At 35.8% G+C, this 20982-nt stretch overlaps 1 long non-coding RNA gene across 1 annotated transcript; it reads right to left on the bottom strand.

Moving 5' to 3' along the window:
* Nucleotides 1-1474: 1474 nt before the first annotated feature.
* LOC121139888 lies at nt 1475-19823 on the bottom strand. The gene is made up of 3 exons (XR_005876708.1): nt 19345-19823; nt 17919-17985; nt 1475-3255 (listed from the first exon to the last, which is right to left on the bottom strand). It is a non-coding gene; the product is annotated as an uncharacterized LOC121139888 (long non-coding RNA).
* Nucleotides 19824-20982: the final 1159 nt, after the last annotated feature.

Genomic DNA, 20982 nt, shown 5'->3' with positions numbered 1-20982 from the left:
AAAAGTCAGAGTATGCAGTTTGGCCTAGTAACAACAAGATGAATAGAAGTGATGAAGTAGACTTGTTAGAGAATATGTGCCTAATATGTAGGGCCAAATGAATCATAATTAAAATAGGAACATTATCTCTTGGTCAGTTATCTATTTGACACTTCTGCTTTTGGTAGGTGATGTTTGATTAAGGGCTGCTGAAAGAATGAAGTTGCTTTGAATAGTTGGTCTGTTTTTGGCAAAATGTACAATACATCAACTCTAACTCAGAAATGAATACTAATCACAGAATTACGGAGTTTCACAGAGATACATAATATAGATTAGATGATGTGTTTGAGTTTTATATTTTCTCTAGTCTACTCATTTATAACTACTCAGAATAAGAAATTTACAGTACCATCTACTTATTGCTGCATGTGACAGTTTTGCTACCTGCCATATTTTTCACCTGGAGAACTAGCTGTTTTATAATTTCAGTTCATAGTCTCATTCGATGCATGGGTCCCAGTTTTCAGAAAAGTGTTTGGAAAACTCCCTTGGGAATATGGCTTAACTTCACATTAGCTAAGCTTAGCAATGAAATACTTTGGGGGTTTCCTTGGTGTTTATGAAAGTCACTGACTATTGCACATTTTAAAATGTGTTTGAAATTTTGCTGTGAGGCAGTAGATGAGTTCACACCAGAGAAAGTGGCTTTTTGGTAGAAAGTTTTCTGAGTTGGTAAGTGTCAGTGACAATTTGAAGTTTGACAGAAAACTTAAGCAGACAAGATATTCAGCATAAGAATTCAATCAGCACTTTCTCTGCTTATGAGCAGATGTGTTTTTTGATACAGTTTTTTTGTTATTTTGAAATTTAGAAAAGCAATGTGGTTTTGAGTGGTCTGGTGCATACTTGTACACAGACCACTATTCTGATAGAGATATAATATATCTGCATCAGAATGAGCCATTAAAATTGATGCATGTAATAAAAAGAGAACCCCGTCATTTTTTTGTTTTCTGTAGCCATGTTTTCATTGTAGTATTGACAGATGACTGAGATATTATTGATTGCTTTAATTGTAGCAACATAACGACTGTTAAAACTGGGGAGTGAGGTGTCATTTTTATGCAGGTAAGAGCTGTGTGCTTAAATGTAGGCCCTGATAATCATGGCATAGTTATTTGCTAGCTTACTAAAGAACAGGCCCTTAGACAGTTTATTTATTAGTTGTGGGTTAAGTAGAAGATAAACAAAAATTATCAAATTCACTTTCATCGGAGACCCAGGGAACAACTGACTCAGTATATTCATTTCTTTTCGCTTAAAAAAGCCATCCCTATTTTATAGTCAATTCTAGGTATTGTATTGAAGTCAGTCACAGATATTTGTGGCACCCTTTATAGATTCAAGACAAAAAGGGAAATTTACTTTAAATATAGGAATGTCATCTACCTGCATTCTTGTAACAAAAATAATGTACAGTCCTCAATTTTGCTCAGAAAACGTAATTTAATAAAGCTTCATTTGTTTTGTCACATGACTTACAAGTTACAAGAGTCAAGTACAGACATGTTCAGCTCTGTTCACCTGACGTATCATGTAGTAACAACCATATAACATCTTATTATTGATCAGGTTAAATTTACCACAAAAATTCAACCCAACAATCATTGCTTATGTGCAACTATATTTGTTCTTTGATTCCCAATGATTGACCATTTTGTGTGGTAGCAGTTTTGAAATACTCAGTTTCTAATTCCCTATTCACAGATATATGTTAACTCTAGTCATTAATTTTTGGATAAACTGTTTTGTTTAAAAAATAGATTATTTTCTGCACTGGTAACATGCTTTATAGATTGATTTGAAACATTTAGATGTTATTGGAATCTGTTACAATTCTAAGGTTCTTTACTGTGCAAATTGCATAACTTTTCACCAATTTGTTCAAAGTCAGGAAGCAGACTCCTTAGAGCAAATCTAGCTATTTCCATTTCTTTGAAACTGGGCATTTTCACAATGCTAATTCTGTATGACAGCAGTCATTTCTACTACCCAAAGGCCTTTGCTTTTTATCTTGCCTTCCTCATTTATTCAGAGTCGGTGCACTGTACCCTTGGAAATCTCCACTGGCTTTCATGATAGTTTGCTATGTAATTTTCATCCATTGTGGACTCATTTCTGAAGGAGGCTCCAAGCTTTCACCTCTGATCGGTCCATTTCTTTTCTCTTGGGAGTTCCTAATGACCTTAAATCAATAGTCAAGTGCTATCTGCTTATGTGCGATACTGCTTCTATCAGCACAAAACATTTCAGAATAGATGTCCTTTTCAAAAATGAAGGGTACACAATGAATAACTTCCTTAATTTCAGACACCTCATGCTATGGAAGGTCTGTCCATGCCCCCTTTGTTTTTACAAAAAATTACACAGATTATTCTTTAGTTCTTTTAAGTCAACTTATTTGTTGATTCTATGAAATAATTTATGAAATTGACTTTCAGGACACCACTCTCCTGGTAGTATAATTTCCTCTGTGACTACTGCCTTTCAGTCTCCTTTGTTAATTTATTTGTTCTCTTAACTTCTAGTTTCTCTAAAAACTACTTCCTTAAGTCACATTAATAATCAATTTTTCACTCCCATTCTACCTGTTGTTCAGAAAAGTAAAAGAAAAATTTAATTATCTTTCACCCATGTCTTCTTCTTATACATCCAACCCATCAGCAAATAGTGGTATCTCTATCTTTGAAATATATCAAGAACATTGTCCACCATTTTTGCAGTCCCTTGATCTTGCCAAATATACTCTCCACACAGTCCATTTTAATCCATTATTCTATCTGCCAGTCACTTCATCCAAGTGCCTTCTTAAATGTCACCATATAAAGGAGTGTTTCTGCAACGGTAAAACTAACACTTGTGATTCAACAATCCATGACTCAACAAATTTAAAGTCATTTTGTTTACACATTTCAATATGTGACCAATAATCAGTATGTTTACTTGATTTCTGGTAGTTGTTTACAGACATAATAGAATAAAAACAGGTAAGGTTTAGATGTGGTTTCTTTTAGAAGTATTCTCATTGTTTGATGCATCCCTTGGCATGGAGTAAGGTCTCAGAAGTAAACTAATTAGGACTGTAGAGATGTCTCAATGGTTAAAAGCATTTGCTCTTCTATCTTAGGATCCAAGTTCAGTGACCAGCATGCAAGTGAGGTGGATATTTGTAGCTCCAGATATCCAAGGTCCTCCATATGTCTCCATGAGCTCCTGAACTCAGATAAACAAACCTACACTCAGATACTCATACATAGGTACATTAAAAAACAAATTTTAAAAGTATCAATATTTACTGAAATAAAACCAAATTAATTCCCACTTTGTATTATGTCTTCTCTAAATGACACCCCCTATTTTATTAATTAAATTTGTCATTTGACATTTTCATCTCTTAATAAATTTGAACCTTAGAGCCTTTATTCATTTCACAATTATTGATTCAAATAGTAAAAGTATTATTATGCATTTTGGAGTAAGATAAATCATTACATATATTTGCAAATCATGGAACTACTCAAGAGCAATCTCTCCAAATTCTCTTTCTCACATACTAGAAATAATAACATTGAGAAACAGGGATTGCATGTCTGTGATGTGTGTCACCAGATTCCTTATTATAGAGGTGCCATTTGTATACTGGAGGTGAGTGTTTTGAAAGAAGCAGTGTAGTAAGCCCCTATCTTTGCACTGGCTCCAATACTCTGTAGACTTTCTAAGTTTTTCTAGAACTATTTCTTCCCTACCACCAAATGCCATAATTTTCTTTAGGTTTAATGCTATACTCTCCACCAGTTTATTATCCATTCATCTTTCTTATCCTATTTTTTCCCAAATAAATAGTAGGAACTTTTTAAGTGTTCACTCTTCCCTTTAAGACAATTTCATTAGCACATTTTTGTCTCTTAGTAGAGACTCAATGAATATCTATGTATTATCCATTAATTCCTTCTGCAAAACATCCTAAATCCAAGTTTATGACCCTTATGTATTCTTCATGTATAATAAAGTGTTTGAGATGTTTATGAGAAATTCCTCACACCTGCTTTGAGGCCTGGAAGCAGAATTTGAAGCTTACTATATATCAATTATGTGCTATTCTTTAAATTTTCATTTTAATATTATGTGGTAGGTATTCATCCTGAATCAAAAATACTTTTCATATATTTTATGTCAGTATCGTGCTTTTAACTTGAGTTGTCTCTCACACAGTCATGTGCTTGAATATTTGGTTCCAAAATTGAATGAATTCTTGGTTCCCAAATTGGAACACAGTTTGAAGCTGTTATGGAATATTTGGTATATAGGGCCTATTTTAATACAGACCAGTAGGACAATACCATAAGAATTATAGCCTAATTTCCTGGGATCATAAAATGTAAAAAAAACGTGTTATAAGCTTCATTACAACTGAAACAGTGAAACAAACATCTCTTCCTTTAAGGTATTTCTATCAGCTGTTTTATAACAGTAAAGAGAAAAGTAAGTAACATAATCACTAACCATTTTTTCAAACAACATTTGAAACTTAGCAATGCCCCACAAATCTCCTTTAGACATGCTTTTTGAATTAATAGGATACTGGAGGATTGATGAAAATTCTTCACCTTTTCAACTTTACCCATAATGATTTAATAATACAGGCTTACTAAATACAGCGATGCAAATCAGAGGACCTAGTATGCAGAGTAGGTTAATTATAATTACATGAGATCATGAAGTCAAGAGGATTTATTAGAATTAACTATGAGCTGTATTCAACCATAGGGACTATCACAGAATTTAATAGTGCATCGCAGGTAAGGTATACGAAATTTTGTTCCTGTTATTACAGTATGTTTTCACTGTGAGCCATTTGAACTAATGAGGATTGTGTTTATTCAAAATTAGGTGCACTGACCAAAGATGATTGTAAAAATATTAGCAGTGGTATTTAACAATGGTCACAGTGCACTGCTACTGTGGTATATCTATTAAAATATGAAAAATATTTTCCATCTATTCAATTAAGCGAAGCATATCAAGTACTTTGTTCCTAGTACAAGTTTAAATTTTATTGGATATTCTTCATCCTACTTCTCTTTGAAGCAATTTGGAATATAGAAGTGTGAAATTAATTTGATTGCACAAAAACACAAGGGTTTTAGAATACAGAACAAGTGTCAGCTAAAGAAATGCTTGTGATTCAGTCTACAGCAATTGGGACTTTTGTAGCTCTTCACGATGTGTGATCATCAATGAAATGCACACGAATCTCAGTCCCAGAGCCACAATACCATCACCACCTTTCAGCTTGTTATTTAATCCACATTTTAAAGACTAAAATAAATTAACAATAATTTTTTATCTAGTTTGTGATTAGTATCTTAAACAGTTTCTATTCACTACCCCCATTAGCACAAACATTTTGTGGCCCCTAGAATTAAGATATATGAACTAGACAAACAAATCAAGCATTTACTCATAATAACGAAATTTCTTTTAAAACAAACCTTTAACATACATATAACCTGAGAGGAGCCAGGGAGTCCAGGGAAGCAGCTGTTATGGCGGCGGCATCAGGTACAACAGGCCCTGATTCTTGGCCTGTGTTCCAGTGGTTGGGGATCCCCTGGGAACTGCACAGAGCTTCCAATCCCAGCAGGAGCCAAGCACCCCAGACTCCTGGACTTCTCCCCCACCAACGAGACCAGGAAAACAGAGGAGCCAGGGAGACTAGGGGAGCAGCTGTTCCAGCCACAGGATCAGTTACAATAGGATCCAGCAAAGGGTCCAGTGAACCAGGTGGGAGGCTAAGCGCTCCAGATTTCTGTTCTTCTTCTCCAACCACGGGACCAGAACAAGGACAAGGAATAGAAGAACCACCAGATTATTGGACTTGCTAGCACCCACCAAAAGGGAACTCTGGTCCCCTAACCACCAGACCAGTAAGGGGCTCTTTCTGCACCCACTAGAAGAAGAGATGGGAAAGAGACAATACAAAAACACACTCATCAACAGAAAAACAATTATGACACCGCCAGATTCTAGAGACTCCACACCAGCAAGACTCCAAAATTCCAATGCGAAAGAAGCAGAAGAGAATGACCTTAAAACCACTTTCATGAAAATGACAGAGGCCCTAAAAGAGGATATAGGAAAATCCTCAAAGAAATGGAAGAAAAACAAACCAAAAAATGCAAGAAATGAAAGAAAAAACAAACCAAAATATGCAAGAATTGGAAGAAAAAACAAACCAAAAAAGGCAGGAAATGGAAGAAGAAACAAAGCAAAGAATGCAAGAAATGGAAGAAAAAACAAAGCAAAAAATGCAAGAAATGGAAGAAGAAACAAACCACAAAAGGCAGGAAATGAAAGAAGAAACAAAGCAAAAAATGCAAGAAATGGAAGAAAAAGCAAATCAAAAAATACAAGAAATGGAAGAAAGAACAAACCAAAAATTTCATAAAAGGCAACAAATAGACGAAAAGATAAACTGAAAAATTCAAGAAGCAATGCAAACACTGCAAGGGTTGAAAACTGAAATAGAGACAATAAAAAAAAACACAATCTGAAGAAAGGCAGGAAATAGAAAAGCTGGGCAAACAGTCAGGTACTACTGATACAAGCATTACCAATATGCCCACATGAAGAAACTGGAGAATAGTTATACTAGAGAATTAGCAGCACAGTTGAAAGCTCTAGAACACAAAGAAGCAAACTCCCCCAGGAGGAGTAGACGTCAGGAAATAATCAAAAGGAGGGCTGAAATCAATAAAGTAGGAACTAGGAAAACAATACAAAGAATCAATGCAACGAAGAGTTGGTCTTTGAGAAAATCAACAAGATAGACAAACCTTTGTCCAAACTTACCAAACAGCAGAGAGTGAACATGCAAATTAACAAAATCAGAAATGAAAAGGGGGACATAACAACAGACTCTGAGGAAATCCAGGAAATCATGATGTCATACTTTGAAAACCTGAACTCCACAAAATTCGAAATTTTAAAGGAAATGGACGACTTCCTGGATATCTATCACTTACCAAAACTAAATCAAGAACAAATAAGCCATTTAAATAGACCTATAACCACTATGGAAATAGAAGCAGTCATCAAAAGTCTCCCAACCAAAAAAAGTCCAGGTCCAGATGGCCTCAGTGCAGAATTCTACCAGAAATTCAAAGAACAGCTTATACCAATTCTTCTCAAAGTATTCCACACAATAGAAGCAGAAGGGTCTTTGCCAAATTCTTTCTATGAGGCTTCAATAACCTTGATCCTCAAGCCACACAAAGACACAACTAAGAAAGAGAACTTCAGATCAATATCCCTCTTGAACATTGATGCAAAAATACTCAATAAAATACTGGCAAATCGGATCCAAGAACACATCAAAACAATCATTCACCACGATCAAGTAGGTTTCATCCCAGGGATGCAGGGATGGTTCAACATATGAAAATCCATCAACGTAATCCACCATATAAACAAGCTGAAAAACAAAAATCACATGATCATCTCACTAGATGCTGAAAAGCCTTTGACAAAATCCAACACCCCTTCATGATAAAGGTCTTGGAGAGATCTGGGATAACAGGGACATACTTAAACATAAAAAAGCTATATACAGTAAACCAACAGCAAACATCAAACTAAATGGACAGAAACTCAACGCAATTCCTCTAAAATCAGGAACAAAACAAGGCTGTCCACTCTCTCCATACCTTTTCAACATTTGTACTTGAAGTTCTAGATATTGCCATATGACAACAAAGGGGGATCAAGGGAATACAAATTGGGAAGGAAGAGGTCAAACTTTCACTGTTTGCAGATGATATGATAGTTTACATGAATGACCCCAAGACCTCTACCAGGGAACTCTTACAGCTGATTAACACCTTCAGCAAAGTGGCAGGCTACAAGATCAACTCAAGAAAATCAGTAGCCCTACTATATACAGAAGATAAAAGGGCTGAAAAAGAAATCAGAGAAACATCACCGTTTACAATTTCCACAAACAACATAAAGTACCTTGGGGTAACACTAACCAAACAAGTGAAAGACCTGTATAGCAAGAACTTTGAATCTTTAAAGAAAGAAATTAAAGAAGCTCTCAGAAAATGGAAAGATCTCCCATGCTCTTGGATAGGTAGGATCAATGTAGTCAAAATGGCAATCCTGCCAAAAACAATCTACAGATTCAATGCAATCCCCATTAAAATCCCAGCACAATTCTTCACAGACCTTGAAAGAACAATAATCAATCTTGTATGGAAAAACAAAAGACCCAGGATAGCCAAAACAACCCTGTTCAACAAGGCAACATCCAGAGGCATCACCATCCCTGACCTCAAGCTCTATTATAGAGCTATAGTCCTGAAAACAGCTTGGTATTGGCACAAAAATAGACAGGTAGACCAATGGAATAGAATTGAAAACCCGGATATTAACCCACACACGTGTGAACATCTGATCTTTAACAAAGATGCTAAAAATATACAATGGAATAAAGAAAGCATCTTCAACAAATGGTGCTGGCATAACTAGAGACTGGCATGTAGAAGAATGCGGATCGATCCATGTTTATTGCCATGCACAAAACTTAAATCCAAATGGATCAAAGACCTCAACATAAATCCAGCCACACTGAACCTCTTAGAAGAGAAAGTGGGTGGTACCCTTGAACGAATTGGTACAGGAGACAGCTTCTGAACATAACACCAGTAGCACAGACAGTGAGATCAACAATTAATAAATGGGACCTACTGAAACTGAGAAACTTCTGTAAGGCAAAGGACACAGTCAGCAAGACAAAAAGGCAGCCCACAGAATGGGAAAAAATATTCACTAATCCCACATCTGACAGAGGGTTGATCTCCAAAATTTACAAAGAACTCAAGAAGCAAGTCTCCAAAACATCAAAGGACCCAATTAAAAAGTGGGCTGCAGAACTAAATAGAGAGTTTTCAATAGAGGAGTCTAAAATGGCTGAGAGGCACTTGAGAAAGTGCTCAACATCCTTAGCCATCCGGGAAATGCAAATCAAAACAACTCTGAGATATCATCTCACTCCTGTCAGAATGGCTAAAATCAAAAACACCAATGACAATTTATGCTGGAGAGGATGTGGTGAAAGGGGACACTCCTCCATTGCTGGTGGGAGTGCCAACTGGTTCAGCCACTTTGGAAATCAGTATGGAGATTCCTCAAAAAAAATGGGAATAAACCTACCACAAGACCCAGCAACACCACTCTTAGGCATATATCCAAAAGATGCCCATTCATCCAACAAGGATGTCTGTTCCACTATGTTCATAACAGCACTATTTGTAATAGCCAGAACTTGGAAGCAACCTAGATGTCCCTCAACTGAAGAGTGGATAGAGAAAATGCGGTACATTTACACAGTGGAGTACTATTCAGCAGAAAAAAAACAATGGAATCCTGAGATTTGCAGGCAAATGGGTGACACTAGAAGAAACCATCCTGAGTGAGGTAACACAGTCACAAAAAAAGAGAAACATGGCATGTACTCTCTCATATATGGATTTTAGACATAGATCTGGGGAGTGCCAGCCTACAATCCCATGGCCAGTGAGTCTGGGAAACAGAAACTTCATTCAGTGGCTGATGGAAGCAGAGGCAGTCTCCTGTGGTTAAGTACTGAGCTGAACTCAAGAAAGCCAGTAACAGAGAGGGAGGACTGATGACCAAAGGGATTAAGACTGGGCTGGTTTAGCCCCCAGAAACAGCTAACCTGACAAAGGTTAACTCTTGAATCCCAGGCTGATGCCTGGGAATCCAGCATGGGACTGATCAAGACCCCTGAATATGGGTGTGAGTGAGGAGTCCTAGGTAATCTATTGAGCCTTGGGCAGTAGATCAGTACTCATCCCGAGTATACACACAGACTTTGGACACCCATCCAACAATGTGAGATGCACTCTCACCCTGAAATCTTGGGGGAGGGTCTAGGCCCCCTGCCCTGTATGAAATGACAGACTATGGACACCCCCATCGAGGGCCTCACCCTCCCTGGGGAAATGAGTGGATAATGGGGGGAGGGCACGGGAGGAAGGGAGGGAAAGGGAGAGGGACCTGGAACTGACTTGTGAAGCATCCTTGTTTCTAATCTAAATTTAAACTGAAAAATAATTTAATTAATTAAAAAAATACATATAACCTACTATTTGTAAAATAAGGAAATTGTATACTAATGAGGCATATGTGTTCTTTTATTTTATAAAAACAATAAAAGTGGCAGAATATTTTATAATATAACATATAAAGAATCTAACTTTTTTCAGAGTTTTAAAGAATTGACAGAATGTCACTTAAAGTAAATTCTTAATAAAGCAGCTTCAGTGACAGTTGAGAATTTTCTACTAATCCCAAATTTCACTGAGTGATGTAATTTTCCACCTAAACAGCAATATTTTAAATACATATTATAATACAATGTAATTGAAAAAATTGGTTCAGTATTTGTATACAGAGGAATAAGAAACATTTATAAGACTTTGCATTTTGCAATTAAACCATTACTTTTACGTAAGAAGTGTGAGTTCTGCAAGTAATAAGAAAAGACTGCAGTTAATAACCTTCTTTAGTATGAAATTTGAGTCATGGTGTTTCATTGTGATTATAGCACACAAAACTAAGCACATATTTAGTGTATGAAGCACAAGGCTTCAGTGAAGTTGAATGATACACTACTTCCTTGTGCTCTCAGAAACACCTTACATTTGCTGCTCATTTGATTTTGCATTAATTTTTGATTATCATATATTTACAAACTATTTACCATTACCTAATTTTGATGAATGAATCTTGACACTTTTTTTTGACTTCCTTATGCGCATAGTGGCAAACAAGTGTCCTCATACACATAAAATCATCACCACACACACACACACACACACACACACACACACACACAATGATTAAATAAAACTAGGAAGCCTTATTTTGTTGGAGATGATTATAAATTAATAAAGTTGTCAGTTGATGAAATTTGCTTACTTGGTATGTTCTGGCTTGTCTGATCAGTCACTAAGTATTGGAATATTAAGTGATAATCACTTTGTATATAAACATTTCTCTCTCAATAATGTTTTGTTTTCATTTGATTTCCAATACTGTCTTTATTTTCTTTTTAAAAATTGATTTGTATTTAATAATGCTGTCTTAATGTATATTATTCTTTTATACTTTTATGACTTTCTTTTTCATTGATATTATCTCTGGGATTTATATTTTCTAAATATAAAATTTAAAAATCAATATGCAAAGTATATGGAATAAAAAGTAATTTTCTGTGTGACCACTTTTTGTTTAGTCTTTCATGTTATAGAAAAATTAAAATCACCATAAATATCCAATAAGTTTCAAAGTAGCATGCTTCTCACTATGCTATGCTACTGGAGACCTTCATCATTGCTTTTTCCTACCCTATTGACTGAGAATAACTTATTTTAGCCTCTTTTCTTAAAAAAGAAAATACTCCTTAAAAACTGTATCTACAGATTCTCTACCTCTTTTTCTGTTGGCCTTACTATCTGTGCATTTCCCAATATATACTAAGATAAATTTCAGATGAATAAAAGAATGGAGGAAACACAGGTGGGAGGGAATGCGAGAGGGGAAGGATATCAGAATGACCCAAGATTTATAAAGATGAATTATTTTGTTGGCATCTTCCCAGCAATACATCATAGAAAATACATTTAATAAAATGACTATTGATGATCATGAGATTTCTGTTCATTAAATTAAAGACACAAATATCTTGAGATTTATACTACTTTCATTTAACTTTCTCAACCATTCTTCAGGGGTGTTTCTCTTAATATCCTCAATTTATAAGGAGCACAAGGCACAGAATATTGTAATGGTGCAGCTTAATATCACGAAGGTATTGGCTGGCTAATGTAGGTATCAAATAGGATTAAGAATGAATACAGGAATTATGTTCTAAGCCACTATTTTAAAACACATCTGTCAAAGTACAGAATCTTTTTTGTTTATGAAAATAAAACTCCAGAGCTCTGCCTATTCCTTCATTGCTACAATAAGTATGCACAAAGTCTCAGTAGCATAATGTATTTAAACTATACTACCATTTATCAAAATGCCTGCAAAGCACTAGTTTCGGGACACATCCAGAGTGCAAGCCTAATCCCCCAAATGAATCTGTGCTGTAATATACACTAAACCCTGTTTATGGTGATTAGTGATGCAAATACACATATACAGAATCATAAAAAATCTAAAGCAATAAAACATATTTGTTTTTATGTTATATATTTTATTTAAATTAGAAACAATCTTATTTTACATATTGATCCCAGTTCCCTCTCCCTCCATCCTCACATGACCCTCACAGAACCCCCATACCATGCCCCATCTAATCCACAGGGAGGGTGTGGCATTCCATGATGGATCATCAAAATCTGTTTTGTCATTTGGAGCAGAGCCTAGGCCCTCCCCTGTGTATCTAGGCTAAGTGAATATTCCTCCACGGGAAATGGGCTCCCAAAGTCTATTTGTGCACTAAGGATGCATACTGGTTCGACTGCCCAGTGCTCCAAGCTGACACCCATGTTCAGGAGGCCTGACAATGCAAAGAATCAATGAAACAAAGAGTTGTTTCTTTGAGAAAATCAACAAGATAGAGAAATCCTTATCCAACCTACCCAAAAGGCAGAGAGAGAATATGCAAATTAACAAAATCGGAAATGAAAAGGGGATCATAAGAATGCACACTGAGGAAATTCAGAGAAACTACAGGTCATATTTTGAAAATCTATACTCCAAAAATTCAAAAATTAAAAGGAAATGGAGAATTTCTGGATAGATATCACCAAAATTAAATCAAGAATAGATCAGCAGTTTAAATAGACCTATAACCCTCAATGAAATAGAAGCCGTTATGAAAACACTCCCAACCAAAAAAAATTCCAAGGCCAGATTTTTTCAGTGCAGATTTTTCCAGAAAGTCAAAGAACAGCTAATACCAATACTCCTCAAAGAGTTCCACATAATAGAATCAGAAGGATCATTACCAAATTCTTTTTACAAGACTACAATTACCTTGGTACCCAAACCACACAAAGACACAACTAAGATAGAGAACTACAGACCAATATTCCTAATAAACTTTGATAAAAACTACTCAATAAAATATTGGAAAATAAAATACAAGAACACATCAGAAAAATCATATACCACGATCATCCCAGGGATGCAGGGATATTCAACATATTAAAATCCATCAATGTAATCCACCATATAGACAATCTGAAAAAGAAAAACCACATGATCATCTCATTAGATGCTGAAAAAGCTTTCAGCAAAATTCAAAACACCTTCACCATAAAGGTCTTGGAGAGATCATGGAAAACATGAACATACCTAAGCATAATAAAGACAATATACAGCAAACTAACAGCCAACATCAAACTAATTGGAGAGAAACTCAAAGAAATTCCTCCAAAATCAGGAGCAAGACAAGATTGTCCAGTCTCTCCATATCTCTTCAATACTGGAAATTTTTGCTAGAGGAATAAGACAAGAAAAGGAGATCAAAGGGATACAAATTGGAAACCAAGAAGTCAAACTTTCACTATTTGCATATGATATAATAGTTTACATATGTGACCCAAAGAATTCTACCAGGGAACTCCTACAGCTGATGAACACTTTCAGTAAAGTGGCAGAATGCACGATAAAAACAAATCAGTAGCCCCACTATACATAGACAATAAAGAGGCCGAGAAAGAAATAAGAGAAGCATTACTCTTTACAATAGCCACAAACAACATAAAATATCTTGGGGTGACTCTAGCAAAACAGGTGAAAGACCTGTATTACCAGAACTTTGAGTCATTAAAGAAAGAAATTAAAAATGCCAGAAAATGCAAGATCTCCCATGCTCTTGGATAGGTAAGATCAACACAGTGAAAATGTCAGTCTTACCAAAAGCAATCTACAGATTCAATGCAATCCCTATCAAAATCCCAGAACAATTCTTCACAGACCTTGAAAGGACAATACTCAACTGTATATGGACAAATGAAAGACCCAGGATAGCCAAAACAAGCTTGTACAATAAAGAGTCTTCAGGAGGCGTCATCTTCCCTGTCATTAATGAAAGCAGCTTGGTATTGGCACAAAAACAGACTGGTCGACAGATGGAATCAAAATCAAGACCCTGATATTAACTCATACAACAATGAACACCTGATTTTTGACAAAGTAGTTAAAATTATACAATGGAAAAAGAAAGCATCTTCAACAAATGCTGCTGGAATAACTAGATATTGACATGTAGAAGACTACAGATACATCCATATCTATCACCATGCAGAAAACTTAAGTCCAAATAGATCAAAGATCTCAACATAAATCCAGCCACTGTGAACCTCTTAGAATAGAAAGTGGGAAGTATCCTTGAACGCACTGGTACAGGAGATCACTTCCTGAACATAACATCAGTAGCACATGCACTGAAATCGACAGTTAATAATTGGGACCTCCTGAAACTGAGAAGTTTCTATAAGGCAAAAGACAGAGTCTTTTCTTTCTTAATCCTTAAACTGTTCTTGAATTCCATACACGCATATGATGTGTCTTGATCAAATATACTACCAAGTCACTCCCCTTCAATTCCTTTCCTACCCCACCCATCATTTTCCCTCCCCAAATCATTTACTAATTTCTGAAACCCATTTAGTCCATATAGTGCTGTGTATAAGTACCTGGGTGGAGGACCATCGCCTAAAGCATTCAGGGGTCTAATCCATGAAAAAGTTGGTTTTTCCTCCCCTAGCAAATATCATTCTTCTCTCTCTTTTATGGTGATCCCTGAGTCTTTTGGTAGTAACATGTTTGAAACCTAGATGAAAACCTACTACTATTTATGCAATAGAATTACATAGTATGAAATAATGCAATATAGTGAAACTTTGTAATTACTTAAGCACACAGCAATTTCCAAAGATATTTTCTTGTGATCTCCTTGCTTAGTTCATACTTATTAATAATTTTTTATTCATTGATAATTTTCTATATTTATTCAATGCATTTTTATCATATTTATCTATCTCCCTCAATTTCTCCTCAGTGCTTCCAACACCTTCTTCCTCCCTAGTTCATTTTCTTCATTTATTTTTTACTGATAGCTCCCAGAGTTTAATTAGTGCTTTCTCTTTCTATTATAAACATTTTTATTTTGAACATGGATGTAGCCCATCTGCTGAGGCATTGCAAAACTACTAGCAACCGAATCCGTGAAGGAGAGTCTCTCTCTGTCTTTCTCTCTCCCTCCCTCCCTCCCTCCTTCACTCTCTCTCTCCCTCCCTCTCTCTTTCTCTCTCTCTCTCTCTCTCTCTCTCTCCCTCTCTCTCTGTCTCTCTCTCTGTCTCTCTCTGTCTCTGCAAATATCCAATGTTTTCTCTAAGGGAGACCCTCTTGAGTATTCACACTGTAATTTTGACTTGATTGATATTGTGCTGGAAAATCCATTGCTAAAGATACCATTTATTGACAATGCAGGACACAGAAATTAACCTTGACTGACTAGGAAACACTTTCCTGACTAGTTAGTTTATATAGTGCTATAAAGTGCTATGTGACATTAGTGGTTTTACTCAGAGCTCGAGTTGAATAGTACAATGCCCACCTTCCTGACAAGGTGTACCCAATGGTGCAATTGTGACATAACAGTATTTGCAAGCTAACCAAATACTTTTTCATTGGCTATGAGCCTTTCTCCACAGTGTTTCATGATTACCACTATAAATGTGCTCAAGTACTCTTGACAAAATTTTATTTATTACTCCAAATTTTCATACACAAACACACATATACTGGAGAGAGAGAGAGAGAGAGAGAGAGAGAGAGAGAGAGAGAGAGAGAGAGAGAGAATGAGAATATTTTGACAATTTCTACCTTCTATTTTCCCTCTCCAGTTCCTCAAGGAACCCTGTTAACACATTTCTTTCCCAACTTCAGTTTCATGTCTACTTTTGCTTATAATCCATTGAGTCACATTAGTGTTGACACGGTACACATGAGAATGACATCATTTAATGGTTCACAGGCAACACACCAGCAGACGTAATACCCAAACAGCACCTATCAACTTACAATTTTCCCTCAGCTAATGATGAGGGAATATTGGCTCAGCTTCAGGAGCCAAGCCATCAGCTACATTGGAATTTTTACTGGTTTGATCTTATATATGTCTAGTTCAGGAAATCACAGCTAGTGTGTGTGTCTGTGTATTATCTGTGCCGTATTTCAAAACATTCTTCCTCACCTTTGCATATTCTTTCTGCTTTCCTTTTCACCAATGCTTCTTAAGTTTTGGAATGGAGAAATTTTTATATGAGTATTTCTGGAGACTGATTCAGTAGAAATGCATGGGTATAAACACTGATATTTAGAAAGCAGTTTGGTCATGTGACTATTTAAAATAACAAAGCAACTAAGCACCTCCTCTAGGGCTTATGGCCTCCCAGGCCATGGCTTTTTGATCAAGTTTATTGTATCAGATATGAAATTACATCCTGTAGAACAGGACTCAATCTAACTAGGAAGAATTCCATTACCCTGATAATGTCATACCACTATTATACTGTTGGGTACATCTTGTCTGGTGTGTCAGTGTTGTGTCATGTATGTTCCAATGCTATTTAAAACCAAGCATATATTTTCTCTCCAAGCAGCATGACTAGCATGTCTAGAACTATGCATGATATCTATCATAGAGGGAATTGTCTATCTAGTCTAAGACTGAATTTGTATGCCTTGAAGCCAAAGTATGCATTGTCTTCAGTAATAGGATCTTATTGTGGACAACCAAGTCTAATGGCAATAGCCTATGTTATTTGGGTTTATCTGGAATCTCCATGATCAGTTTGTGTCTGGCACTGAGATTTTCATTTAATAAAATCTTCTGATAACTGCATTATACACTCATGTAGTGTGCTACTTTTTAAAGTCTTTTTAAGAATTAAATTGTATTGAACTTAAAAATATGATATTTTAATAAGCAGTCCTCAACACACTTCTTTAATTTTGGTTAAACCACCTCATTTCCCTATTTTAAATGCTGGTAGTAATGAATCTAAAGAAAAAAATTATGGTGAACTAGGGTATTTGAATGCAGACAGAAATGTTTAATGTAAGACAATAACTGTGTAACATTTGTGATGCTTAAATGTAAAGAAAAACACACACTTTTAATTCTTAAGATTAGGTAAGAGATAAAACAAATCAATGGAAAATGTGAGACTTGTGCTTGTTAGTTTTGGGTAACTAGACACAAGCTGGGGTCATTTGGGAAGAGGGAATGCCAATTCAGAAATCATCTCTATCAGATTGGCCTGTAGGCAAGTCTATAGGGCATATTCATGATTAATCAATAATGTGAAAAGGCCTATTTCATTGTAGGCAGTGCTATCCCTGAGCAGGTGTGTCTGGGAGTTCTTGCCTGTGTCTCTCAGTGCTGGACTGTGATGGAGATGTATAAGCCAAATCAACATTTTGCTTATTAAGTCATTTTGGGTCAAGGATTCTATCACTGAAATGAAGAAATGGAGTCAGGAGGCTTTGAGCAGATGGAAATACAGAAGCAATGTAAGGAGAATTAAGGGAAAGCAATGTACTTTTCCAAACAACGAGTGCTATATGCTGAGTTAGTACATGGGAAAGCAGTAAAGTGTAATGGAAAGAGGAATATATTCTCATCCTAAATTTGTCCTTAAACCATAAGTGGAAATTGGCAATACCTAGATGGCAACAGCTACTAGCATCTTGGAGAAAGTCCCACATAACTTACTAAACCAGCTAAAACATATTTAAATAAAATTAAGTATTGTTGTACGTACCTGTAGTCTCAGAACAGGTAGAAGGGCCTAGTTTCAGGCCACTTGGGGATTTGTAGAGAGACTGTTTCTAAAACAAACAAGAAACAAAACAATACATGAAAATATTTGAATAATAGACTTCTTTGTGCATCTCTAATACACTTTCTGTGTATCCACATTTTGTTTTTGTACTGGAGATGGAAATAATATTGATGTCGAATACCAATAGAAGGCCATAAGAGTCCTGGAAACTAGAACTGTATCCAAAGCCTAAGAAGTGACAAGATACATTTATATGAGAGTGAACACTTGGACAGTTGTTTGTAATTGTTTGGTTTATACCTCTTCCAAAGCTCTAAATTACTTTATCTAAATCACACTGCACTTCATTGAGGGTTGTAACAGTGGATGTAGAATCTCTCTAAAGGATATAGAAAAAAGATGATGACTATTCAGCAATAAACAAAATTAACCCTAAACACTAAGATAATATTTTGCTTGTTCTATTTTACTATTTTTCAATGTACATACTTTATTTTTATTGTCAGAAAAAATTCTTGTATGAGACAACCTTGAATTTGTTTGAGTCATCACCACACAATGAAATAGCAAAATGTCAAGAAGTACCTGTTTTTAAGGCTCAGAAGTAGCAATGCTACAGAACTCAAAATGAGCAGCATGTCCACAAGGAACAGATGAGGATAAATCAGATGAGAATGTCAAGTTCCTGTAGTGCAAAGAGCACAACAGTCCAGCTTTCCACTTAAGATGGTGATTTTAAATTGCAGCTTTCTTTCTTATTATTTTCAAATGCAAGGGACAGAATAAATAGATCCTCCAAGTTCATCTTAGCTTGGAAAGATAAAATAAAAACTATTCTGACAAAATGTGCATAACTACAATTTTATATTTGTTGCAAATATGAACTCAAAATATGTAAAGCAGGGCTGCCAAATTCAGCAAAATTTAAAATAAGATGAGGAGAGATTCTAAAAAGAAATAAAAACATATTGCTGTAAGTCGTATTGCACAGAGCCAGCAGACAATTTTCTCTTCTAAAATATATAGCCTACTCCAAAAGGCAAAAATTCTCAGTGAATGATAAATATATGTATGTATGTATGTATGCATGTGTGTGTGATAAAATTGATTTGCTTGTACATAGCAGAAATAAACAAAAATGATTGAACATTTTCATACTATTTTCCTCTCCTAACCACCCTTCCCCATTCTTTGCTTTATCCCAGCCCCCAACTCCAACAGGCACTCCCTGGGAATTCACAAGCCACTCCTGCAAAGGAAGTAGATAGGCTAACTGAAGATGGTCACTTCTTTTTCCATTTTTCAAGTCAAATCCACATCTGTTGCCCACTTCTATAACAGAACACCTTCAACAGCCTCCTCCTACCTCATCTCTAGTGAATCCCACAGGTCTTCCCCTCCTAACCTCTTTCCATCCACTCTGTGCGTTATCCCATCACTCAACTCCAGCAGGCATTCTCTGTGAACACATATATACTGTTGAGGACACTAAAAATTTAAGAGACACCACTTAGGAAAACCACTCTATATTTAATAGAACAAACACTGAATTGTATAGATCAGATAGAATTACCATGTCCCAAAAATATTGTTACCCAATAAACATGCCATCATATTAGTTTAACATCGCTTTATTATAATCACCAGTATTTCACTACCAGTTTCAAATCAATTCTAAGGCAATTAAACATTATAGATGTTTTAGTTATTCTCCTAAACAATGGGAGGGTACTCTCATTGTTGAAAATTGTGTATGAATATTTCAAAGTATATCCTTTATATATTCTGAGGAGTTTGACCTTTTGTTCTATACAAGACCATCTCAATTATCTCTACCGTTTTAATACATAGAGCAGCAATTTCTTTTTTTTTCTGTTCTATATTTTTCATTTAAATTAGAAACAATCTTAGTTTACATATCATTCCCAGTTCCCTCTCCCTCCAATCTTTCCATGCCTCCAACCAATCCCCTCCCTCCCCTCCCACTCCCTACTGACTCCCCAGGGAGAGTAAGGAGTGAGGCCTTCCATTTGGGGGTGGGTCCTAGGCTATCTCCCATGTATGTAGGCTGAAAGAGTATCCCTCCATGGAGGAATGGGCTCCCAAAGTCCATTTGAGCACTAGGAATAAATACTTATCCACTGAAGAGACCCCATAGACTGCCCAGGCCTCTAACTGTCACACAAGTTCAGGAAGCCTGGTTCAGTCCTATGCTGGTTCCCTATATATTTGTATTTTAGTGTGTCTGAGAAGAAATGCAGAGAAACCCAGTACAATGTTTGTCTAGACAAACTGACACACAGGATCACACAGTGTTTCCTATATATGCTCACTATAACCTGTTCTATATTCTGAAGACTCCTAGGTTTCTTCAAATAAGCTGAAGGGGAGACTGACTATAGATATTGAGGCAAGTTCTTACTTCAGTCATAATTCCATATTTATAAGTTACATTTGATAGCTTTTACAAAAGATTTTATTTTAATAAATGATTCTACTGACAAAAGAAATTAAAATATATAATACTGGAACAAGGTCAGTATATTGGGTACTAGAGAAGGACAATGGTTATGAGTGGTAATAATTTTGTGCTATAGTATATTTACTAACAATTCAAATAGGTTATCTCATGTAATCCTTGAAAATGAAATACTAAAGAATGTGTGATGTTGTCTTCATTTCACAGATGATGAAATCTAAGATTCTACTTTAAAATGACTAGCTTAAGGCAGAGTTAGTTTGTGGCAAAAACAGAATTAAAACTTGTGCCGGGCGGTGGTGGCTCAAGCCTATAATCCCAGCCCTCGGGAGGCAGAGGCAGGCAGATCTCTGTGAGTTCGAGGCCAAGCTGGACCGACAGCCTCAAAAACAATACAGAGAATCCCTGTATCATAAAACCAAAAAACACTTGCTTATTATAATTGAATAAATTACTTTTCAAAAAACTATTGCCTCTTAACTATCTTTTTATAACCAACTTATTTAGCTTTTCCACTTACCTGTCAAAAAATCTCATCCTTTTTTATTATTTAGTCTTCTCATT

This window comes from Mesocricetus auratus, unplaced genomic scaffold (genome assembly GCF_017639785.1).
Source record: "Mesocricetus auratus isolate SY011 unplaced genomic scaffold, BCM_Maur_2.0 Super-Scaffold_100003, whole genome shotgun sequence".
Taxonomy (NCBI): Eukaryota; Metazoa; Chordata; class Mammalia; order Rodentia; family Cricetidae; genus Mesocricetus; species Mesocricetus auratus.
This window is presented reverse-complemented; position numbering and strand designations above follow the sequence as displayed.